We start from the raw sequence: 27,266 nt of genomic DNA, 5'->3' as shown, positions 1-27,266 counted from the left end.
CCACCAGCAGCGCTGAACACACGTTCAGACAGAACGCTGGCTGCGGGGCATGACAAGATCTCCAAGGCGTAAGTGGCTAGCTCCGGCCATTTATCCAGATTGGAAGCACAAAAAGAGCAAGGGTCCAGTGACACAGTCATGGCTTCAATGTTTACTTGGAGATACTCCTGTACCATCGTCTCTAGGCATTGACTGTGTGTCAGACTTCTTGTCTCCTGTGGCCTTGCAAAGGATGGGCTAAAAAAGTGGTGAAATGATTCCGCAAAATTGATGTTACCAGCAGATACTGTGTTTCAATTACAGTTTGAGTGCTGAACACTCGACGGTCCCACGGTTGGCAAGTTGGAACTGTGAGATTCAGTACGTGCACCACTGGTGTTTTGTGGAAAAGCACATGTAAGATTCTGCAACAGTCTCTGCTGATACTCCTGCATGCGTGCATCCCTTTCTATGGCAGGAATAATTTCTGCAAATTTACTTTTGTACCGGGGATCTAACAGTGTGGCAACCCAGTAGTCAGGATTATTTCTAATTCTCACAATTCGAGGGTCATGTTGCAGGTAGTGCAGCAAGAAGGCACTCATGTGTGTTGCGCATCCAGGAGCACCAAGTCCCTGTTGTGTTGGTGGCGAGGTAACAATCATGCTTCCTTCCTCTGTCCTCTCCCCCCAACCTCGCACAACAGAAATGTGATCAAGGTCTCCCTCATCTGATGAGTCTTCCATCAGTTCGTCCTCCACTTCTTCCTGGGCTCCTGCACCTTCCTCACTAGTTTGGCTGCTACCATGCGCCCTGGTAAAACCATCTCCCCCACCCTCACATGCCTGCCGCCTTGGTGCTGCCGACCGTCTGGACCTTGCAGATGTTAGCCCTTCCGCATACAACTCCTCCTCCTCTACTTCCTCCACCTCCTCTTGTGCCACCACCTGACTCCGAATTCTGTTTAACATGTGCTCCAGCATGTAAATCACCGGAATAGTCATGCTGATAATGGCATCGTCAGCGCTAAACATCTTCGTCGCCATTTCAAAACTGTGCAGAAGGGTGCATAGGTCCCTGATCTGAGACCACTCCTCCAGCGTGATTTGCCCCACCTCTGGATCTCGTTGGCCCAGGCTATACGTCAGAACGTATTGCACCAGGGCTTGTCGGTGCTGCCACAGTCGCTGCAACATGTGCAGAGTTGAATTCCACCGGGTAGGCACATCGCATTTTAGCCGGTGAAGTGGCAGGCCCAACGACTTCTGTAGAGATGTAAGTCGCTGAGCTGCGGGATGTGAATGGCGGAAGTGAGCACACAGCGACCGTGCCCTATGCAGAAGGCCATCTAGTCCGGGATAGTGGGCTAAAAATTGCTGGACAACCAGGTTCAACACGTGAGCCATACAAGGCACGTGTGTGACATTGCCCCGGCGAAGGGCCGCACCCAGGTTTGCAGCATTGTCGCACACGGCCTTCCCTGGTTTCAGGTCCAGTGGAGACAACCATTCATGAAATTGGTTCTCCAGAGCTGACCACAACTCCTCAGCTGTGTGACTCACATTTCCCAGACATTTCAAAATAATAACCTCCTGATGACGTTGAGCCCTACTGCCAGCATAGTAAGGAGGTGTGCAGAATCCCTTCTGCGCAGTTAGAAAGCTTGTGGCATGACCAGACAGGCTTTGGGTGCAGGTGGAGGACCGAGAGGAGGTTGAGGAGGCAGAAGCAGTGGAGGAACTTTGAGATAAAGAGGATTGACGCACAACTCGTGGGGACGGCAAGACTTGGACAGCAGCCCCTTGTCCTGCTGTCACCATAGTTACCCAGTGCCCAGTCAGCGACATGTAACGCCCCTGTCCATGCCTTCTCGTCCAAGTGTCTGTGGTGAAATGCACCCTGTCACACACAGAGTTTCTCAAAGAAGCGGTGATGTTGTGTGCGACATGCTGGTGGAGCGCAGGCACACCTTTCTTTGAGAAGTAGTGCTGACTGGGCATCTGGTACTGGGGCACTGCGACGGACATAAGGTCTCGAAAATCCTCTGTGTCAACCAGGTGGAAAGGCAGCATTTCTGTAGCCAAGAGCTTGCAGATGGTGAAATTCAACCTCTTAGCTTTCTCATGGCTAGGAGGAAATGGTCTTTTACTTGTCCACATCTGAGGGACCGAGGGCTGGCTATTGTGCTTAGACAGGGTTGATAAGGGTGTCCCTGGCAAACTGCTGATCTGTGAGGAAGATGCGGGTGGACATGTTAGGTTGCCTTGATCCAAAGGTGGTGCTATCGATGTCGGACGGCGCTCAACACCAGCTGGTGTTACCACCTCCAAAGAAAATGATGACCTGCCAATCACGCTGGCTGTTGCGGGTAAAGAGGTGGCAGGTCTGCGCCCCAAAACAGGTGTGACTGCTGCACCCCAGTCACAGAGGATGAAGAGGTCGCGGATGCACAAGATATAGCAGACGGTGGCTGGCCCTGCCGGCTAGGCCGCATTGTAGCACAGTGAGCTTCCCACTGCAACTTATGCTTCATGTCCATGTGCCGGTTCATGCATGAAGTACTCAAACTATGTATTTTTTGGCCTCTACTTAGCTTTTGCTGACAAATGTTACAGATAACACGAGTTGGGTCATCTTTATCGATCTGAAAAAATTCCCAGGCTATGCAAGGCTTAGCACTAGTGTTGAGCCACCCCCGTAGTGTTCGAGTTCGGTTCGGTTCGTCGAACACCCGTGTGTTCGCAGAACTGTTCGTCGAACTGTTCGTCGAACACCTTCGAACACCGTTAAAACCAATGGCAGGCAAACAAAAACACATAGAAACACATAGAAAACACCTTCAAAGGTGTCCAAAAGCTGACAAACTGCTCAGAAGACACAACTAACACATGGAAAAGTGACAACTACATATAGTCATGCGAAAAGAAAAGAGGTGGAGGAGTAAAAGGAGGGGGAGACACAGATATAGGCATGTCATGCCCTTCTAAAATCCAAAAAGTGAGAAGCCGAGACGGCCAGTCCGCTCCTGCCCGTGCCACCTCCGTGTCGCCGGGTTTGTGCCAGAGCCGCGGTGAACCCTGACGGCCAGCCCCCCTCTCCCAATACTGGTGCCTGTCCGCTGGTGGGTCGAGAGAGCCCCCCTGTGGTGGAGGCAGCTCTAAGCTTTTTAATTTAAATTGTCCCTCTAATTTGAATGAATACACTTTAAGTCCATTTACAAGGATCTATTGGAGGGCAAGTCTCATGCCAGCAGCCGCGTAATTCCAGCTCCAGCAGCGTCCACTAAAGCGGCTGCAGTTAAAAAGCTTTTTTAAGGATCGAGCTCGGCTGTCCACCGCAAGGCATCCTAGTGCCAGTCCCAGTGCCTATGCCTTGGGGTGCCTCCTTATGCTCTTCACTAAGTATCCCGTGGTCCCGAAGCATTTCCTTTGAAAAAATTAAGTGTCCAAACTACAGGTGGTGTAGCTTGCTTAACAGCCGGGATAATCCGCTGACTAGCAGACACTGCTACTAGGCACAAAGTATTTCCTGGGCTAGATGCAGTTAAAAATTTGTAAGTAGATACTCTCGTTGGATGCTGAGAAAGCATTCCATAGAGTCTCCTGGCACGCCATATATGATTCTCTTAAAAAGCTTGGGGTAGGGGTCTAGGGGACCCTTTTATAGCCAAAATCACGGCCCTGTATCACAATACGTCACCTAGGCTGAAGATAAATGGAACTGTAGCACCGAGGGCTCGGTTGCTACAGACGTATTGCACCTCACCCAGAGGTGTGATATCTCACTCTCAGATAAGGATGGAGTGTGGATCAGGACCCGACACCTGCATGCATTACACCACATTGCCGTGGGGCAGGGCGACCAATATGCCCCTGAGATGGGCACGACAGTCCCTGTCCCTGGCTGGAGTGGGGGGAGGGAACACTGAGGAAGGGGAACCCTGCAGTGCAGGAGCAGGGAGGAAGCAGTTCCTGGGTGCATTGAGAAGGGAGTATAAAAGGTGGGCACCATCTTAGTTCAGTGCAGAGAAGTCTGAGCAGAAGTGGCAGGGAGCAGGGGCTCTGCATGAGCTCTGCTCCGGAGGCGGGCCTAGTAACAGAGGCCCAGGCCTGCAAGAGGGAGAAGGAAGGAAGAGGAGCGGAGAAGGCTCCAGGAACGAGGAATGAAGGGATCCCAGGGGTGCGGACGGGCGAGTCGCCACCGCACGCCCGAATCCACCTGCGTGGAGGGGTCAGGCCAAAGGGGGAGACCGGTCCCCGAACTAGTGGAGGCAGGAAACGACCCTCAGCTAGAAACCGGAGGCTCTGACATTTTATGTGGCGCAGCCCCTTGCTCCACCCGCTAGGAAGGCACCACATAGGGTCAGGGAAACTGGCGCCAAGTTTACCAAGAGGAGGCCCGAGGCAGCCGGACAGAAGTGTTGGTAAGAAAGGCCAGACAAAGGACACACAAAGGGGGTCCTGTGAAGCGCTCCAAAGTTATCTGGGAGTTGTCTGAGCCCCTCACCTGGTGAGCACAGTACGACGTGGGCAGCCGTTACCTGCAGACGTGGTCTGGATAATAAGAACTGTGAGTAAAGGCCCTGAACTGCATCACTGACTCCGTGTTGTTACTGCTGCTGCCCTGCATCATCACCCCCATCCTCCGCATACACTGCCCTGAGGCTATACTCCTCCCGTGGGGAGTTATGCTACGCTCTGCTGCACCCACAACACCAGCCTTAGCGGTCTGCCCTGTAGCGGCGGTTCACTCTGACCGCAATCCACGGGTGGCGTAGTCGGACATTTAAACATCAAAACCACATAAATAGTTCCGCCACTGGTTTGACCGCCCTGAGCCACGGAACCGGATCGCCGCCACGAAGACTACAACCACCAGCATCCACCAAAAAGGGTCCGGCTCCGGGTGTCCCAAGGCCCAGGGGGTGCGTCAGAACATTTTCATCACCTTTCACAATCACCAATGGGACAAGGCAGGGATGTCCTCTGTCCCCTCTCTTATACATCCTAGTGACGGAGCACCTGCTCTCATCAATTCGCCATAACCCCAATATTAGGTGGATTGAGGTGGGAGGCACCGAGTACAAGTGCTCTCTATTTGCTGATGATGTCCTAGTATATATCACTCAATCACATATATCCATCCCTGCTGTTATGGCTGAAATAGATCACTTTGTTACATGGTCAAATTTTAAAATCAATGCAGCGAAGTCTGAGGCCCTCGATGTCTCCCTCCCTAAATGCATATAGGATTCCATCCAGTCCAACTTTCCCTTTGCCTGGCCCTCACAGGGTATCAAATACTTAGGAATTCCTATTCATAGAGACCTCTCCCATCTATGTTATCTTAATTTTGGGCCCTTTATTGAACAATTCCATACAGACCACGGTTGGCAAGTTAGAACTGTAAGATTCACTACGTGAACCACTGGTGTTTTGTGGAAAAGCACATGTACACCGCGTTCCAAATTATTATGCAAAAAGTGTTTAGGAGTGATAAGGGAAGAATTTGTTTGTTTGTCAGTTAAACTCATTGATGGTGATGTGTGTCAGGGCTCTTTATATCACTGTAAGCAATTGCAGACACCTGTGCTAATTAGTTTGGCAGGTGTGTCCAATGAAAGGCAAGACTACTTAAGAAGGCTCTCTCACATTATTAAGCAGCCTACATTTTCTGCCAAAATGGGAAAGAAAAAGGATGTGTCGGCTGCTGAGAAGCAACAAATTGTGGAGTGTTTAGGTCAAGGCATGACTACAATCAACATTGTGCGATGATCAGGATGAAGTGTCTTGGCAATCAAGAAGTATGTAGCTGATTCACAGTACACACGTGTGCGTGCTGATAAAGGCAAATTGAGGACTCTTTCCTACAGGCAATTACGTCAGGTTGAAACAGCAGCGGCAAAAAAGCCTTGTCATAGCAGCAGACAAGTTTTTGAAGCTGCTTGTGCCTCCAACGTCCCCCGAACAACAAGATGCAGGGTCCTTCAGAGGTTTGCAGCTGTGCATATGCCATCCTGTCGACCTCCTCTATCCACTTCACACAAGCAGAAACGGCTCCAGTGAGCCAAACATTACATGAAGACTGATTTCAAAACTGTTTTGTTCACGGATGGGTGCCGTGCAGCGCTCGATGGTCCAGATGAATGGAGTGGAGGATGGCTGGTTGATGGACACCCCACGCAAACACGGCTACAGCGCCAACAAGGAGGAGGTGGAGTAATGTTTTGGGCTGGAATCATGGGGAGAGAGATTGTCGGCCCCTTTAGGATCCCTGAAGGCGCTAAAGATGAACTCCATAATGTATGTGGATTTTCTCAAACAGCACTTCCTGCCATGGTTCAAGAAGAAGAACCGTGTATTTCACAGCAAGATCATTTTTCTGCATGATAATGCACCATCTCATGCTGCACATAAAACATCTGCATCTCTGGCTGATATGGGCATAAAAGGGGACAAACTTATGGTGTGACCCCCATGCTCCCCTGACCTCTACCCCATTCAGAACCTTTGGAGCATCATTAAAAGGAGTGTCTATGATGGCGGGAGGCAGTTCACATCTAAGCAACAGCTCTGGGAGGGTATTCTGTCCTCATGCAAAACAATTGAAGCAGAAACCATCCAAAACCTGACAAATTCAATGGACGAGAGAGTTCAGAAGCTCCTTTCGAACAAGGGGTCCTATGTGAAAATGTAACATCACCTAGAATAAAGTTTTGAGTTGAAAACTGTTTGATTTCAGTTTCTAACAACCTGCTAATGCTTATAATTTCAAAAATGACCATTTTTTTGGTCTTTATTAAAATGAAAAGGTTGATCGAAAAGTTTGGGGGATCTAAGAGTGTGGCAACCCAGTAGTCATGATTACTTCGAATTCTGACAATATGAGGGTCATGCTGCAGGTAGTGCAGCAAGAAGGCACTTATGTGTCTTGCGCATCTCGGAGCCCCAAAATTACTTTCCGGGCTAGATGCAGCTAAAAATTATTTTTAATTTTAAATCTGGTGAAGCTTATTATAGATGGCCTAATAGGATCAGTGCTGCACACTGCTACAAAGCCCAAATTATTTTCCAGTCAAGATACAGATAAACATGATTAGTAATTTGAAAGCTTAAAACGGTTGGTAGGGTGATTTTAACCAATCATCAAGCTTTTACTCTCCCCAGGATGACACAGGGGTAGAAAAGTCGTTTCGGATCCATGATTTGTTCATCTTTATGAACGTGAGTCTGTCTACATTATCAGTGGAGAGCCGCGTGCGCTTATCTGTCAGCACACCACCAGCAGCGCTGAACACACGTTCAGACAGAACGCTGGCTGCGGGGCATGACAAGATCTCCAAGGCGTAAGTGGCTAGCTCCGGCCATTTATCCAGATTGGAAGCCCAAAAAGAGCAAGGGTCCAGTGACACAGTCGTGGCTTCAATGTTTACTTGGAGATACTCCTGTACCATCGTCTCTAGGCGTTGACTATGTGTCAGACTTCTTGTCTCCTGTGGCCTTGCAAAGGATGGGCTAAAAAAGTGGTGAAATGATTCCGCAAAATTGATGTTACCAGCAGATACTGTGGTTCTGTTACGGTTTGAGTGCTGAACACTTGACGGTCCCACGGTTGGCAAGTTGGAACTGTGAGATTCACTACGTGCACCACTGTTATTTTGTGGAAAAGCACATGTAAGATTCTGCAACAGTCTCTGCTGATACTCCTGCATGCGTGCATCCCTTTCTATGGCAGGAATAATTTCTGCAAATTTACTTTTGTACCGGGGATCTAACAGTGTGGCAACCCAGTAGTCAGGATTATTTCTAATTCTCACAATTCGAGGGTCATGTTGCAGGTAGTGCAGCAAGAAGGCACTCATGTGTGTTGCGCATCCAGGAGCACCAAGTCCCTGTTGTGTTGGTGGCGAGGTAACAATCATGCTTCCTTCCTCTGTCCTCTCCCCCCAACCTCGCACAACAGAAATGTGATCAAGGTCTCCCTCATCTGATGAGTCTTCCATCAGTTCGTCCTCCACTTCTTCCTGGGCTCCTGCACCTTCCTCACTAGTTTGGCTGCTACCATGCGCCCTGGTAAAACCATCTACCCCACCCTCACATGCCTGCCGCCTTGGTGCTGCCGACCGTCTGGACCTTGCAGATGTTAGCCCTTCCGCATACAACTCCTCCTCCTCTACTTCCTCCACCTCCTCTTGTGCCACCACCTGACTCCGAATTCTGTTTAACATGTGCTCCAGCATGTAAATCACCGGAATAGTCATGCTGATAATGGCATCGTCAGCACTAAACATCTTCGTCGCCATTTCAAAACTGTGCAGAAGGGTGCAAAGGTTCCTGATCTGAGACCACTCCTCCTGCGTGATTTGCCCCACCTCTGAATCTCGTTGGCCCAGGCTATACGTCAGAACGTATTGCACCAGGGCTTGTCGGTGCTGCCACAGTCGCTGCAACATGTGCAGAGTTGAATTCCACCGGGTAGGCACATCGCATTTTAGCCGGTGAAGTGGCAGGCCCAACGACTTCTGCAGAGATGTAAGTCGCTGAGCTGCGGGATGCGAACGGCGGAAGTGAGCACACAGCGACCGTGCCCTCTGCAGAAGGCCATCTAGTCTGGGATAGTGGGCTAAAAATTGCTGGACAACCAAGTTCAACACGTGAGCCATACAAGGCACGTGTGTGACATTGCCCCGGCGAAGGGCCGCACCCAGGTTTGCAGCATTGTCGCACACGGCCTTCCCTGGTTTCAGGTCTAGTGGAGACAACCATTCATGAAATTGGTTCTCCAGAGCTGACCACAACTCCTCAGCTGTGTGACTCACATTTCCCAGACATTTCAATGTAAAAACCGCCTGATGACGTTGAGCCCTACTGCCAGCATAGTAAGGAGGTGTGCAGGATCCCTTCTGCGCAGTTAGAAAGCTTGTGGCATGACCAGACAGGCTTTGGGTGCAGGTGGAAGACCGAGAGGAGGTTGAGGAGGCAGAAGCAGTGGAGGAACTTTGACATAAAGAGGATTGACGCACAACTCGTGGGGACGGCAAGACTTGGACAGCAGCCCTTTGTCCTGCTGTCACCATAGTTACCCAGTGCCCAGTCAGCGACATGTAACGCCCCTGTCCATGCCTACTCGTCCAAGTGTCTGTGGTGAAATGCACCCTGTCACACACAGAGTTTCTCAAAGAAGCGGTGATGTTGTGTGCGACATGCTGGTGGAGCGCAGGCACACCTTTCTTTGAGAAGTAGTGCCGATTGGGCATCTGGTACTGGGGCACTGCGACGGACATAAGGTCTCGAAAATCCTCTGTGTCCACCAGGCGGAAAGGCAGCATTTCTGTAGCCAAGAGCTTGCAGATGGTGAAATTCAACCTCTTAGCTTTCTCATGGCTAGGAGGAAATGGTCTTTTACTTGTCCACATCTGAGGGACCGAGGGCTGGCTATTGTGCTTAGACGGGGTTGATAAGGGTGTCCCCGGCAAACTGCCGGTCTGTGAGGAAGATGCAGGCGGACATGTTAGGTTGCCTTGATCCAAAGGTGGTGCTATCGATGTCGGACAGCGCTCAACACCAGCTGGTGTTACCACCTCCAAAGAAAATGATGACCTGCCAATCACGCTGGCTGTTGCGGGTAAAGAGGTGGCAGGTCTGCGCCCCAAAACAGGTGTGACTGCTGTCCCCCCAGTCACAGAGGATGAAGAGGCCGCGGATGCACAAGATATGGCAGACGGTGATTGGCCCGGCCGGCTAGGCCGCATTGTAGCACACTGAGCTTCCCACTGCAACTTATGCTTCATGTCCATGTGCCGGTTCATGCATGAAGTACTCAAACTATGTATTTTTTGGCCTCTACTTAGCTTTTGCTGACAAATGTTACAGATAACACGAGTTGGGTCATCTTTATCGATCTGAAAAAATGCCCAGGCTATGCAAGGCTTAGCACCCATGCGACCTGAAGAGCCACCACGACTTGTGGTGAGAGGCAGAGTTGTGTTTGAGGATGCAGTTGTTGACGTGCTTCCAGTACTACGTCTCTGTCCAGGAAGGCGCAACCTGACCTCGTCGTCACTAGCATCTTCCTCCACCTCCTCTGCTGACCTCATCTCTTGGCTGACTGTGGGTTGACAGTAAGTGGGATCTCCGACCTCATCATCATCACCCTGTGCGTTATCACACCCGTCGTCCTCAGAGCCAACCTGTTCCTGCCCTGACAAAAAACTAAAGTTGTCGCTCCAATCAGGTATTTGAGTCTTATCATCGTCTTCCTCATTGTCTCCACCAACAGGAGTTACAGTTTGGGAATGAGGGTCTACATTATGGTCAGAACCTTCTGCGTCTGGTCCTGGATCCGACTCATAAAGATTCTGGGCATCAGTGCAGATCATTTCCTCGTCTGGATTCACAGAAGCGCTGGAGTCGACCTCTGATTCCCAGGCTATAGTATGAGTAAACAGCTCTGCAGACTCAACCATCTGTTCTACCTCATACTCAGACGGGCAGCTGGAGATTTGGGAGCTGTGAGGAAGCAAGTGCGATTTGGGTGACACCTTTGAGGACTGGAGTATTTGTGATGTTGAAGTTGATGTGGAGGAGAGCCCACTTAAAGGAGCACTTGATATCCGTTGAAGCACCTGCTGTTTTTGTGCCTCATCTGGAATTTGTAGCGATTGGCGTGGCCGTAAGAAAGGGATCTTATCACATTGTCCGCTAAAAGAAGTAGACATTTTAGTTTGGCTGGAAGATGGTATTTCTTCTGCACCTACCCCACGGACACAACCTTTTTTCCCCTTCCCAACACGCCTATTCCCCTTTCCACCAGCAGCAGGCCTTTTTCCACTCATTTTGGTGGTTAACTAATTCACAACTCTGGAGTTGTTTGCACAAAAAAACAATGGATGGTAACCGAGCAGAGCTGAGTGGCCAAACTGTGGTATTAGGCCAAAACTATTGGCTGGGCTAGATGCAGAAAAAAATTATTTTTAATTTGCAACCTGATGGAGGTCAGTATAGATGGACTAATAGAACAAGTCCCACACGCTGCTAGAAGCCCAAATATTTTTTCAGAGATAAATGAAGAAAAAAATTATTTTTAATTTGCAACCTGATGGAGGTCAGTATAGATGGACTAATAGACCAAGTCCCACACACTGCTAGAAGCCCAAATATTTTTTCAGAGCTAGATGCAGAAAAAAATTATTTTTAATTTGCAACCTGATGGAGGTCAGTATAGATGGACTAATAGACCAAGTCCCACACACTGCTAGAAGCCCAAATATTTTTTCAGAGCTAGATGCAGAAAAAAATTATTTTTAATTTGCAACCTGATGGAGGTCAGTATAGATGGACTAATAGACCAAGTCCCACACACCGCTAGAAGCCCAAATATTTTTTCAGAGCTAGATGCAGAAAAAAATTATTTTTAATTTGCAACCTGATGGAGGTCAGTATAGATGGACTAATAGACCAAGTCCCACACACTGCTAGAAGCCCAAATATTTTTTCAGAGCTAGATGCAGAAAAAAATTATTTTTAATTTGCAACCTGATGGAGGTCAGTATAGATGGACTAATAGAACAAGTCCCACACGCTGCTAGAAGCCCAAATATTTTTTCAGAGATAAATGAAGAAAAAAATTATTTTTAATTTGCAACCTGATGGAGGTCAGTATAGATGGACTAATAGACCAAGTCCCACACACTGCTAGAAGCCCAAATATTTTTTCAGAGCTAGATGCAGAAAAAAATTATTTTTAATTTGCAACCTGATGGAGGTCAGTATAGATGGACTAATAGACCAAGTCCCACACACTGCTAGAAGCCCAAATATTTTTTCAGAGCTAGATGCAGAAAAAAATTATTTTTAATTTGCAACCTGATGGAGGTCAGTATAGATGGACTAATAGACCAAGTCCCACACACCGCTAGAAGCCCAAATATTTTTTCAGAGCTAGATGCAGAAATTTTTTTTATTCAATTTGCAACCTGATGGAGGTCAGTATAGATGGACTAATAGACCAAGTCCCACACACTGCTAGAAGCCCAAATATTTTTTCAGAGCTAGATGCAGAAAAAAATTATTTTTAATTTGCAACCTGATGGAGGTCAGTATAGATGGACTAATAGACCAAGTCCCACACACTGCTAGAAGCCCAAATATTTTTTCAGAGCTACATGCAGAAAAAAATTATTTTTAATTTGCAACCTGATGGAGGTCAGTATAGATGGACTAATAGAACAAGTCCCACACGCTGCTAGAAGCCCAAATATTTTTTCAGAGATAAATGAAGAAAAAAATTATTTTTAATTTGCAACCTGATGGAGGTCAGTATAGATGGACTAATAGACCAAGTCCCACACACTGCTAGAAGCCCAAATATTTTTTCAGAGCTAGATGCAGAAAAAAATTATTTTTAATTTGCAACCTGATGGAGGTCAGTATAGATGGACTAATAGACCAAGTCCCACACACTGCTAGAAGCCCAAATATTTTTTCAGAGCTAGATGCAGAAAAAAATTATTTTTAATTTGCAACCTGATGGAGGTCAGTATAGATGGACTAATAGAACAAGTCCCACACGCTGCTAGAAGCCCAAATATTTTTTCAGAGATAAATGAAGAAAAAAATTATTTTTAATTTGCAACCTGATGGAGGTCAGTATAGATGGACTAATAGACCAAGTCCCACACACTGCTAGAAGCCCAAATATTTTTTCAGAGCTAGATGCAGAAAAAAATTATTTTTAATTTGCAACCTGATGGAGGTCAGTATAGATGGACTAATAGACCAAGTCCCACACACTGCTAGAAGCCCAAATATTTTTTCAGAGCTAGATGCAGAAAAAAATTATTTTTAATTTGCAACCTGATGGAGGTCAGTATAGATGGACTAATAGACCAAGTCCCACACACCGCTAGAAGCCCAAATATTTTTTCAGAGCTAGATGCAGAAAAAAATTATATTCAGTTTGCAACCTGATGGAGGTCAGTATAGATGGACTAATAGAATGATGCTATGCCCAAAAGATTTTACTTCACTAGGTGCAGTAAAAAAATTGGTATTCTATACACAGGTGGTATATCTTGCAACACAGATAGGCTACTCCACTGACTAACACACTCTGCAATAGGCCAAAAAGGATTAGCTTTGCTAGATTCAGCCAAATGCTGTGAAAAAAACTTGCACAGCACTGGCACAGACCTGCCTGGCAAAAACTGATAGGAACTGATGTAACCTAGTCCTGAAAAGGACTCCAATTACAATTAGTCTTTACTCCCACAATCTATCTATTTAAGAGCACAGACCTGCCTGATAAAAGTTGTAGGAAATGCTGTAACCTAGTCCTTAAAAGGACTGCAATCACAACTATTCCCTACTCCCAAGCTATCTGTATATTTGTGCGAAAATTGGCTTGAAATTAACAAGGTATAGCGCACACAGCAACAGCGGTGCCGTCTAACACGCAGCTGCAGCAGTGAGAAAATGGTGGCGACGGGGAAAATGGCTTGGTCTTATAGGGCAAGGACATGTGACATACACTGCCAATCACACATGCCCTTGCTTGTGTGAAAAAAAGCACTTCGCTCCGTGTGTGCGCTGCTGATAGGCTGACAGATTGCACCTCCCCACTGCAAATGCGGGAAAGAGAAAAAAAAATGGAGATCTTCATTGTTCCTGCAGAGATCCATCCCCTGCCCCTCCCCCCGCCCCGCTGTACACTCAAACTGCGTATTAACATTAATTTTCATCATTACTGAGAAAAAATCCAGTTATGATTTTGGTGCACGAACAGTTATCGAACATAACCTCGAACAGCCGAATTTTTCTCAAATTGTTCGTGTTCGCCGACCGGCTCGAACACCGCCCAAAACAGCTCGAATTTGAGATTGGCGAACAGTTCGAGTAGAACAACGCTCATCTCTACTTAGCACCCATGCGACCTGAAGAGCCACCACGACTTGTGGTGAAAGGCAGAGTTGTGTTTGAGGATGCAGTTGTTGACGTGCTTCCAGTACTACGTCTCTGTCCAGGAAGGCGCAACCTGACCTCGTCGTCACTAGTATTCTCCTCCACCTCTTCTGCTGACCTCATCTCTTGGCTGACTGTGGGTTGACAGTAAGTGGGATCTCCAACCTCATCATCATCACCCTGTGCGTTATCACACCCGTCGTCCTCAGAGCCAACCTGTTCCTGCCCTGACAAAAAACTAAAGTTGTCGCTCCAATTAGGTATTTGAGTCTCATCATCGTCTTCCTCATTGTCTCCACCAACAGGAGTTACAGTTTGGGAATGAGGGTCTACATTATGGTCAGAACCTTCAGCGTCTGGTCCTGGATCCTACTCATAAAGATTCTGGGCATCAGTGCAGATCATTTCCTCATCTGGATTCACAGAAGCGCTGGAGCCGACCTCTGATTCCCAAGCTATAGTATGAGTAAACAGCTATGCAGACTCAACCATCTGTTCTACCTCATACTCAGACGGGCAGCTGGAGATTTGGGAGCTGTGAGGAAGCAAGTGCGATTGGGGTGACACCTTTGAGGACTGGAGTATTTGTGATGTTGAAGTTGATGTGGAGGAGAGCCCACTTAAAGGAACACTTGATATCCGTTGAAGCACCTGCTGTTTTTGTGCCTCATCTGGAATTTGTAGCGATTGGCGTGGCCGTAAGAAAGGGATCTTATCACATTGTCCGATAAAAGAAGTAGACATTTTAGTTTGGCTGGAAGATGGTCTTTCTTCTGCAGATGTTACTGTTGCTTTAACACCAACCCCACGGACACAACCATTTTTCCCCTTCCCAACACGCCTATTCCCCTTTCCACCAGCAGCAGGCCTTTTTCCACTCATTTTGGTGGTTAACTAATTCACAACTCTGGAGTTGTTTGCACAAAAAAACAATGGATGGGAACCGAGCAGAGCTGAGTGGCCAAACTGTGGTATTAGGCGAAAACTATTGGCTAGGTTAGATGCAGAAAAAAAATGATATTCAATTTGCAACCTGATGGAGGTCAGTATAGATGGACTAGTAGAACATGTCCCACACACTGCTAGAAGGACAAATATTTTTTCAGAGCTAGATGCAGAAAAAAATTATTTTTAATTTGCAACCTGATGGAGGTCAGTATAGATGGACTAATAGACCAAGTCCCACACACTGCTAGAAGGCTATATATTTTTTCAGAGCTAGATGCAGACAAAAAAATATTTTTAATTTGCAACCTGATGGAAGTCAGTATAGATGGACTAGTAGAACAAGTCCCACACACTGCTTGAAGGACAAATATTTTTTCAGAGCTAGATGCAGAAAAAAATTATATTCAATTTGCAACCTTATGGAGGTCAGTATAGAGGGACTAATAGAATGATGCTAGGTGCAGTAAAAAAATTGGTATTCTATACACAGGTGGTGTATCTTGCAACACAGATAGGCTACTCCACTGACTAACACACTCTGCAATAGGCCAAAAAGGATTAGCTTTGCTAGATTCAGCCAAATACTGTGAAAAAAACTTGCACAGCACTGGCACTGACCTGCCTGGCACAAACTGATAGGAACTGATGTAACTTAGTCCTGAAAAGGACTGCAATTACAATTAGTCTTTACTCCCACAACCTATCTATTTAAGAGCACAGACCATCCTGATAAAAGTCGTAGGAAATGCACTTCGCTCCGTGTGTGCGCTGCTGATAGGCTGACAGATTGCACCTCCCCACTGTAAATGCGGGAAAGAGAAAAAAATATGGAGATCTTCATTATTCCTGCAGAGATCCATCCCCTGCCCCTCCCCCCGCCCCGCTGTACACTCAAACTGCGTATTAACATTAATTTTCATCATTACTGAGAAAAAATCCAGTTATGATTTTGGTGCACGAACAGTTATCGAACATAACCTCGAACAGCCGAATTTTTCTCAAATCGTTCGTGTTCGCCGAACGGCTCGAACACCGCCCAAAACAGCTCGAATTTGAGATTGGCGAACAGTTCGAGTCGAACAACGCTCATCTCTAGTTTTAAGGACATTACATCAAAGTTAGAACAGCCTGTAGTGTGTTTTTCCACTTTAATTTTGGGGGTGACTCCAAATCCTGGCCTCCATTGGTTAATAAATTTGATTTCCATTGATGATTTTTGTGTGATTTTGCTGTCAGCACATTCAACTTTGTACAGAACAAAGTATTCAATGAGAATATTTCATTCATTCAGATCTAGGATGTAGTACTTGAGTGTTCCCTTTATTTTTTTGAGCAGTGTATAAAATCTCTGTAAAATATGAACTGAACCATACATCCTGTAAGGATGTATATAGAGTCACTGCTAAATGTATATAAGTTGAGTAGCTGTGACCCTGTAGATCCTGGAATATGTAGGACAGCAATAGAATTATACGGTTCCACAACCAATGTCCCTTTAATTAAATGGTTGAGTAATATATCCAGCTAGGAATCTAAAGTATGCCTATCCCCAAAAAATATATACAGAATAGAAGTTGCAGTCCTCATATACAGGTCAGAAATTACCTGTGGATCGCTATCATATAGATTCACTATTAATTGTGCCGATGTTATAAGAGCTGACACGTCATTTATGGGGATCGCAACGATATTACATGCGATCATACATGTCAGTTATGCATAACTTACATACATTTAGCAGTGACCCTATATACATCCTTACAGGATGTACTGTTCAGTTCATATTTTAGAGATTTTATATAATCAATAAAAGTTAATTTTTATTCACAACTTTTTTTCCCCTCCTTTCCCCTTCCCTTTTTGACTGCCTCAGAATTAGTCAGTCAATCTCTTTATGACACAATTAGCTTCTGTACTTAGTATATCATCTTTGACTGTTATGTCCTCCTGAAAATGTCATGCAAAGACAGACATTAGATTTTGGCAGAATTCCTGAGGAATCTTAGCCCATCCTATATTCGCTTTTACAGTGACGATATAAATATAGCATCGTCTGCTGTTATATTTAAACTTTTGATTGGAAAAATGACAGGAAGCATAATTAAAAGTACACTTGCATATATATATTATTTCTTAGCTCCGGAGTGGGGAACCTTTTTTCAGCTATTTGGATATTTATAACATGATTTGTGGGCCATATAAAATTATCAACTTCAAAATATCCTCTTATATTTGGTCAAACATCTAAATAATGTACCCCTAATATGATGGCTAGAACTGCTTTTCTTTGGTTAGGTGTGTGATGTTAGATGGTATTGATGATATTGCTACTTGCAACTGCTTTTCCAGCTTTGTGTCAGTCTGGAGCACAGTCAAACCTTTCTGATGATACTTTTGTAAAGAACTGCTCGCAGCAGTAAGTTGTTCTGAACACAAATGCATATTTCACTGCATGTCTCCTCAAGGTGGAAAAATCATCACTGTTCACGTTACATTTATACAAATCAAGTAGTGGGAGGTATGCAGATACATCATATAGGATACACTGACACTGCTGTATACATCATATAGGGGACAATTACATGTAACACCTGCACATGGAACTGTCAGAGCAGCTACTGGTATACTGGGACTTACAGACACTAATCGTTTTTTCCCTGAGCTGCAGCGGACTACAATTCCCATGGACCCTTGCTTCAGTCAGATGACACAGCCTGGAAGGATAGGGGGGAGGAGGGACTTGGGGGAGGGAGCTGGAGAGAAAGTGAAAGTAAAACTAGAGAGGAAAGGGAGTGTGGCAGCTTGTTGTTGTGAAAGACAGAGCGCTGTGGACTTGTATCCCGCTACGCTGCGGAGCGTTGCCGTCCCCTCTGATATACCCGCGCTTCTGGAGAGAGCGCAGCCCTGTCACCCGGTGAAGCAAGTGACATCAAGGACTCGGAGAGTTCTGCCGGCACTCCCACCGTATAAAGGCCTGAATCCTGCCGCCCCCAGCTGGTGTCCAGGGAAACATACGACCGGTTGAGACGCACCGTGAGTGCCCCTTTTGAGACTTGGGGTTCTACCAGCGCCAGTTACAGTGAGTACACTACGCCCCAGACTTTTTACGTTAATGTTCATCTAAGTGCACCAACGGTTATAAATTTGCGCGCCAACATCCGCGGCAACTGGGCCCCAACGTTTGGACTGAGTTAATACAAGAAAAGGGAAACCCTGCTACGTTATATTTGCAGGGTTGGGGAAGAATTAGATTGTGATGTGTATATGATTTTTATAGAGCACCATTACCTGTATTGTATGTTATTTCTTTAAATCCACCTTATTTCTGCTGCATAGCAATAAACCTGTTAAACTGTTTTACTCCTGTCCCGGATGAGTGTGTTCTGAGCTGTGGCAGGGGCTTTCCGAATCAGCCCCTGGCAGAAGATACCAGTCCTTCTGCAGTCCCAGTGAGAGCTCCAATCAAGATTCGGGTGGAGGCACTGCGCCCTAGAGAGGTGAGACCCCCCATAACACCCAGCATACCGTGGTAGCCCAAAAGGGGTGTTACAGTGGAGGCACTGCTGAGATCCAGAACTAAAACAGGAGTATTTACTATGGAGACTTTAACAGAGCAAGATGTATATTTGTGGTGTGAAGAGATGGATGTTACAGATAAACAAAGCTTTGCAGTGAGTGGTGAGCTCTGTGATGCGTCTGATGAAGAGATACTGAAAATAGTTAACCGACTCACTGAACTTGCCCACCCTAAAGTGGTCGACCGCAGGAAGGAAAAGGGGGGACAGTTACCCACAGCCCTGATCTCAACCGGGCAGACATTGAGGAAAGAATACTTCCCATCCATGATAGCCGTGTCCCCAGAGTATGTTCGACAGTGGAAGATCACTTGGCCTACTGAGCCCGAAGTTGAGACCCGGCAACAGGAATCAACCACTCAGCCTAGAAAGACTAGTATATGTCCGCCCTCTACTCCACTTAGAGCCAGTCCTGAAGAGACAGCGGCCCTTGCTGATGTGCTTATGACAGCTATGGAAAAGTTAGTCAGTCAGTTTGCAAAGATGCAGCCAGAAGGGAACTACCATAGTCTAAGAACTTTCTCGGGTGCCCTCCCCACCCCTGCTAGAGAAGAAGGATATGATACTTGGAGGGATGTCACTTTACTGTGCTTAGAAGAGTGGCAGTGCACTGATGCCGTAAAGAAGCAGAGAATAGTAGAAAGTTTGAAGGGTACTGCTATGGAAGTGGTGCAGGCTGCTTGGCGGAGCAAGCCACTAGCAACTTATCAAGATTATATGAGTGCTTTAGAAGATGCTTTTGGGTCCCCTGAAGATGCTACTGATCTACTCTATAAACTCAGTACCACCTACCAACTGCCAGATGAGAAGATGTCCGACTATCTATACAGACTAGATAAGCTGGTTCATAGAATAGTATCTAAAGGTGGAGTCAGCCCTAAAGAAGTTGATCAGTGTCGTCTGGAACAAGTGCTCAGAGGAGCTCTCACGCATGATCCAATTGCCCAGTGGATGAGGTCTTGTGATAAAGAGAAGATTCCCAGTTCTTTTCATGAGTTGCTTAAGGAAGTTCGTAAGGAGGAGGTTATTTTGGCCACAAGAGAGAAGACATCCCCTCGGGTGACTACTGTTGCCCTGAAGCCAGCAGCCGATTGCCGAGAGATGGAACTGTTGAAAGTCATCGAGAAACAGGGGGAGCAGATTACACAATTGTTAAGTGCTCAGGCCAAGACAATACAGCGGCTACAAAGTGCTGCAGAGGTAGCCGATAAGCAAACCCTGGCTTCAGGAAGAGAGAATGATGACCTGTGTAGAGTGGAGAGTAGGAAACCAGAAGGGTGCTTTGTCTGTGGGAGTCCAGGCCATAGAGCTCGTCAGTGTCCAAAGAGGTGGAGCTCAAAGAACTCTTCACATTTTCCCCATCACCCTCAGAGGCAGTCGGGAAACGGGAAAGGGGGCCAGTAGAACCCCATACTGAGCCCCCATCAGCAACTAAGACCTACTCTACCTCCCCCTCCAATAGTGCCTCATCGAAAACACTGCCTGAAGGGTTAGTGGGACCAGCCCCACATGTCCCCGCATATATCAATGGTAAACCTTGTTCAGTATTGCTGGATAGCGGATCTCAAGTGTCCATCATCTTCGAAGGATGGTATAAGAGATATTTATCCAATGTGCCTCTGAAACCGCTGTCTGGACTCGTGGTGTTTGGACTGAGTGAGCACAATTATCCCTACCGAGGATACGTGTCCGTGACACTACGATTCCCAGAGACTGTTGTTGGAGTGGATAAAGAGATACCCATCATAGCGCTAATCTGCTCGGAGGCAGAGGCAGATGAGAGACCAACACCTGTCATAGTGGGAACAAATGCCAACATATTCCGTAGGTTAGCTCAGTTGTGTCGTGAAGTTGGGGGAGAAAATTACTCGCAGACCCTATCCATCCACCCCGTCTGTCTGGAAGCCTATGTGAGGACGGAGAAGGAGAAGAGGGAATTGCAGCCTGAAAGCTTTGACCCTTGTTTTGAAGGAAGTGAGCTGAAAGGAGAAGAGAGGAGGCTAGTCATCGACGGCATGATGATGCGGGGGGCAGCTTTCTCTTTAGGCAAATGGGACATGGGCCTTGCCCAAGGAGTAGAGCATCGCATTCGGTTGAAAGATCAAAAGCCTTTCCGAGAGAGATCCCGTAGATTGGCCCTGGCGGATATCGAAGATGTTAGGCAGCATCTGCGCGGTATGTTAGACACAGGAGTCATCATAGAGTCTAGTAGCCCCTATGCTTCCCCCATCGTGATAGCTCGGAAGAAAAATGGAGCTATTCGGATGTGCGTGGATTATCGTACCTTGAACAAACGTACGGTTCCTGACCAGTACACTGTGCCCCGAATCGATGAAGCTCTAGATTGCCTGCAAGGGAGCCAATGGTTTTCTGTGTTAGATCTCCGGAGTGGCTACTATCAGATACCCATGTCAAAGGAAGATCAAGAGAAGACCGCTTTTATCTGCCCCATTGGGTTCTTCGAGTTTCAGAGACTGCCTCAAGGACTGACAGGTGCTCCAGCCACTTTTCAGAGATGTATGGACAAAGTAGTGGGGGACATGCACTTACGTGAGGTCTTGGTTTATCTAGACGATCTTATTGTTTTTGGGAAGACTCTGGAAGAATACAACCAGCGGTTGTTCTAGGTGCTGGATCGGTTGAAGGAGGCTGGGTTGAAGTTGTCCCTTGATAAGTGCCGGATTTGCCAGACGACTGTGAAATATGTGGGGCACATAGTCAGCAGAAAAGGAATTTCCACCGACCCCGCCAAAGTGGAGGCTGTGGTAAACTGGCCTAAGCCCACCAAGCTGAGGGAGCTTAGGTCCTTTTTAGGATTTTGTGGATACTACCGAAGATTTGTACCCCAGTACCCTCGGATTGCGAAGCCGTTAACTGCCCTTACCCAGGGCTATCCCCCTTCCGGCGGGACAGCCCACCCCTCAAGGTCAGGAAAGAGAGACTACTTCCGAGTTAATGAACTTTTTGGGAAAAGATGGACACCCTTATGTGACGAGGCATTCGAGAAACTGAAGTCATGTTTGACCCAAACTCCAGTGTTGGCCTATGCAGACCCCAGTAAACCATATGTGTTACATATAGATGCTTCCCTCGACGGACTAGGAGGGATTCTCTATCAGGACCATGATGGCTGTCTAGTTCCCGTTTACTACATTCGTCGAGGATTGACTCCCATTGAACGCAACTACCCAGCTCACAAACTGGTGTTTCTGGCTCTGAAATGGGCTGTAGTGGACACACTGCATGACTATCTCTATGGGGTACACTTCGTGGTTCATACCGACAACAATCCATTAACCTACGTGAGAACCACAGCAAAACTGGATGCCACGGGGTACCGGTGGCTTGCCGCACTCTCTCTGTATGATTTCAGCTTAAAATATCGACCAGGGATCAGTAACATTGATGCAGACACACTCTCTCGCCTGCCTAGTGAACCCTTAAATAAGGAAGAAGAAGGAGGATGGATAGAGGTCCCTGCCCCTGAGGTGAAGACTCTGTGTCATAGACATCAAACTGATGCCCTCCCTATGCAGTGCTGTGCTAAATTCTTAGGAGCATCTAGTGAAGTGCTCCCGTTGTCGTACTGCCGAGTGACAAATGTAACCCCAGACTCTCTCCCTCAACTGACTCGTAATCAAGTCAGAACGGCGCAGCAGGAGGATCAGTCAGTGGGGTTCATTCGATGGTGGGTGAAGAGGGGCTGGAGGCCCGAAAAGAATGCATTAAGAACAGAGGAGTCTGTCTTGCTGACTCGGCAGCTAGAGTCGCTAGTAGTAAGAAATGGACTACTATACCGGGAGGCAAAGGGCCAGAAGGGAGGAGTCCGCAGACAGCTGGTGTTACCCACCCAATTTCGGAAGATGGTCATGAAGTCCCTGCATGATGACCATGGACTAGAGATGAGCGTTGTTCTACTCGAACTGTTCGCCAATCTCAAATTCGAGCTGTTTTGGGCGGTGTTCGAGCCGTTCGGCGAACACGAACAATTTGATAAAAATTCGGCTGTTCGAGGTTATGTTCGATAACTGTTCGTGCACCAAAATCATAACTAGATTTTTTCTCAGTAATGATGAAAATTAATGTTAATACGCAGTTTGAGTGTACAGCGGGGTGGGGGGAGGGGCAGGGGATGGATCTCTGCAGGAACAATGAAGATCTCCATTTTTTTTTCTCTTTCCCGCATTTGCAGTGGGGAGGTGCAATCTGTCAGCCTATCAGCAGCGCACACACGGAGCGAAGTGCTTTTTTTCACACAAGCAATGGCATGTGTCATTGGCAGTGTATGTCACATGTCCTTGCCCTATAAGACCAAGCCATTTTCCCCGTCGCCATCATTTTCTCACTGCTGCAGCTGCGTGTTAGACGGCACCGCTGTTGCTGTGTGCGCTATACCTTGTTAATTTCAAGCCAATTTTCGCACAAATATACAGATAGCTTGGGAGTAGGGAATAGTTGTGATTGCAGTCCTTTTAAGGACTAGGTTACAGGATTTCCTATGACTTTTATCAGGGAGGTCTGTGCTCTTAAATAGATAGGTTGTGGGAGTAAAGACTAATTGTAATTGGAGTCCTTTTCAGGACTAGGTTACATCAGTTCCTATCAGTTTTTGCCAGGCAGGTCTGTGCCAGTGCTGTGCAAGTTTTTTTCACAGCATTTGGCTGAATCTAGCAAAGCTAATCCTTTTTGGCCTATTGCAGAGTGTGTTAGTCAGTAGAGTAGCCTATCTGTGCTGCAAGATATACCACCTGTGTATAGAATACCAATTTTTTTAACTGCACCTAGTGAAGTAAAATCTTTTGAGCATAGCATCATTCTATTAGTCCATCTATACTGACCTCCATCAGGTTGCAAATTAAAACTAATTTTTATCTGCATCTACAGTACCTCTGAAAAAATATTTGGGCTTCTAGCTGTGTGTGGGACTTGTTGTATTAGTCCATCTATACTGACCTCCATCAGGTTGCAAACTGAATATATTTTTTTCTGCATCTACCTCTGAAAAAATATTTGGGCTTCTAGCTGTGTGTGGGTCTTGTTCTATTAATCCATCTATACTGACCTCCATCAGGTTGCAAACTGAATATAATTTTTTTCTGCATTTAGCTCTGAAAAAATATTTGGCCTTCTAGCAGTGTGTCGGACTTTCTCTATTAGTCCATCTATACTGACCTCCATCAGGTTGCAAATTAAAAATAATTTGTATCTGCATCTACAGTACCTCTGAAAAAATATTTGGGCTTCTAGCTGTGTGTGGGACTTGTTGTATTAGTCCATCTATACTGACCTCCATCAGGTTGCAAATTAAAAATAATTTTTATCTGCATCTACAGTACCTCTGAAAAAATATTTGGGCTTCTAGCTGTGTGTGGGACTTGTTGTATTAGTCCATCTATACTGACCTCCATCAGGTTGCAAACTGAATATATTTTTTTCTGCATCTACCTCTGAAAAAATATTTGGGCTTCTAGCTGTGCGTGGGACTTGTTGTATTAGTCCATCTATACTGACCTCCATCAGGTTGCAAACTGAATATATTTTTTTCTGCATCTACCTCTGAAAAAATATTGGGCTTCTAGCTGTGTGTGGGTCTTGTTCTATTAATCCATCTATACTGACCTCCATCAGGTTGCAAACTGAATATAATTTTTTTCTGCATCTAGCTCTGAAAAAATATTTGGCCTTCTAGCAGTGTGTCGGACTTTCTCTATTAGTCCATCTATACTGACCTCCATCAGGTTGCAAATTAAAAATAATTTTTATCTGCATCTACAGTACCTGTGAAAAAATATTTGGGCTTCTAGCTGTGTGTGGGACTTGTTGTATTAGTCCATCTATACTGACCTCCATCAGGTTGCAAATTAAAAATAATTTGTATCTGCATCTACAGTACCTCTGAAAAAATATTTGGGCTTCTAGCTGTGTGTGGGACTTGTTGTATTAGTCCATCTATACTGACCTCCATCAGGTTGCAAACTGAATATATTTTTTTCTGCATCTACCTCTGAAAAAATATTTTGGCTTCTAGCTGTGTGTGGGACTTGTTGTATTAATCCATCTATACTGACCTCCATCAGGTTGCAAATTAAAAATAATTTTTATCTGCATCTACAGTACCTCTGAAAAAATATTTGGGCTTCTAGCTGTGTGTGGGACTTGTTGTATTAGTCCATCTATACTGACCTCCATCAGGTTGCAAACTGAATATATTTTTTTCTGCATCTACCTCTGAAAAAATATTTAGGCTTCTAGCTGTGTGTGGGACTTGTTGTATTAGTCCATCTATACTGACCTCCATCAGGTTGCAAACTGAATATATTTTTTTCTGCATCTACCTCTGAAAAAATATTGGGCTTCTAGCTGTGTGTGGGTCTTGTTCTATTAATCCATCTATACTGACCTCCATCAGGTTGCAAACTGAATATAATTTTTTTCTGCATCTAGCTCTGAAAAAATATTTGGCCTTCTAGCAGTGTGTCGGACTTTCTCTATTAGTCCATCTATACTGACCTCCATCAGGTTGCAAATTAAAAATAATTTTTATCTGCATCTACAGTACCTCTGAAAAAATATTTGGGCTTCTAGCTGTGTGTGGGACTTGTTGTATTAGTCCATCTATACTGACCTCCATCAGGTTGCAAATTTAAAATAATTTGTATCTGCATATACAGTACCTCTGAAAAAATATTTGGGCTTCTAGCTGTGTGTGGGACTTGTTGTATTAGTCCATCTATACTGACCTCCATCAGGTTGCAAACTGAATATATTTTTTTCTGCATCTACCTCTGAAAAAATATTTGGGCTTCTAGCTGTGTGTGGGACTTGTTGTATTAGTCCATCTATACTGACCTCCATCAGGTTGCAAATTAAAAATAATTTGTATCTGCATCTACAGTACCTCTGAAAAAATATTTGGGCTTCTAGCTGTGTGTGGGACTTGTTGTATTAGTCCATTAATACTGACCTCCATCAGGTTGCAAACTGAATATATTTTTTTCTGCATCTACCTCTGAAAAAATATTTGGGCTTCTAGCTGTGTGTGGGACTTGTTGTATTAATCCATCTATACTGACCTCCATCAGGTTGCAAATTAAAAATAATTTTTATCTGCATCTACAGTACCTCTGAAAAAATATTTGGGCTTCTAGCTGTGTGTGGGACTTGTTGTATTAGTCCATCTATACTGACCTCCATCAGGTTGCAAACTGAATATATTTTTTTCTGCATCTACCTCTGAAAAAATATTTGGGCTTCTAGCTGTGTGTGGGACTTGTTGTATTAGTCCATCTATACTGACCTCCATCAGGTTGCAAACTGAATATATTTTTTTCTGCATCTACCTCTGAAAAAATATTGGGCTTCTAGCTGTGTGTGGGTCTTGTTCTATTAATCCATCTATACTGACCTCCATCAGGTTGCAAACTGAATATAATTTTTTTCTGCATCTAGCTCTGAAAAAATATTTGGCCTTCTAGCAGTGTGTCGGACTTTCTCTATTAGTCCATCTATACTGACCTCCATCAGGTTGCAAATTAAAAATAATTTTTATCTGCATCTACAGTACCTCTGAAAAAATATTTGGGCTTCTAGCTGTGTGTGGGACTTGTTGTATTAGTCCATCTATACTGACTTCCATCAGGTTGCAAATTAAAAATAATTTGTATCTGCATCTACAGTACCTCTGAAAAAATATTTGGGCTTCTAGCTGTGTGTGGGACTTGTTGTATTAGTCAATCTATACTGACCTCCATCAGGTTGCAAACTGAATATATTTTTTTCTGCATCTACCTCTGAAAAAATATTTGGGCTTCTAGCTGTGTGTGGGACTTGTTGTATTAGTCCATCTATACTGACCTCCATCAGGTTGCAAACTGAATATATTTTTTTCTGCATCTACCTCTGAACAAATATTGGGCTTCTAGCTGTGTGTGGGTCTTGTTCTATTAATCCATCTATACTGACCTCCATCAGGTTGCAAACTGAATATAATTTTTTTCTGCATCTAGCTCTGAAAAAATATTTGGCCTTCTAGCAGTGTGTCGGACTTTCTCTATTAGTCCATCTATACTGACCTCCATCAGGTTGCAAATTAAAAATAATTTTTATCTGCATCTACAGTACCTCTGAAAAAATATTTGGGCTTCTAGCTGTGTGTGGGACTTGTTGTATTAGTCCATCTATACTGACCTCCATCAGGTTGCAAATTAAAAATAATTTGTATCTGCATCTACAGTACCTCTGAAAAAATATTTGGGCTTCTAGCTGTGTGTGGGACTTGTTGTATTAGTCCATCTATACTGACCTCCATCAGGTTGCAAACTGAATATATTTTTTTCTGCATCTACCTCTGAAAAAATATTTGGGCTTCTAGCTGTGTGTGGGACTTGTTGTATTAGTCCATCTATACTGACCTCCATCAGGTTGCAAATTAAAAATAATTTGTATCTGCATCTACAGTACCTCTGAAAAAATATTTGGGCTTCTAGCTGTGTGTGGGACTTGTTGTATTAGTCCATCTATACTGACCTCCATCAGGTTGCAAACTGAATATATTTTTTTCTGCATCTACCTCTGAAAAAATATTTGGGCTTCTAGCTGTGTGTGGGACTTGTTGTATTAGTCCATCTATACTGACCTCCATCAGGTTGCAAACTGAATATATTTTTTTCTGCATCTACCTCTGAAAAAATATTGGGCTTCTAGCTGTGTGTGGGTCTTGTTCTATTAATCCATCTATACTGACCTCCATCAGGTTGCAAACTGAATATAATTTTTTTCTGCATCTAGATCTGAAAAAATATTTGGC

Source organism: Phyllobates terribilis, unplaced genomic scaffold, assembly GCF_046119375.1.
Source record: "Phyllobates terribilis strain yellow unplaced genomic scaffold, ASM4611937v1 Scaffold_4__5_contigs__length_816908805, whole genome shotgun sequence".
NCBI classification, from domain to species: Eukaryota; Metazoa; Chordata; class Amphibia; order Anura; family Dendrobatidae; genus Phyllobates; species Phyllobates terribilis.
The sequence above is the reverse complement of the archived record's forward strand: the minus strand, read 5'-3'. Positions refer to the sequence as shown.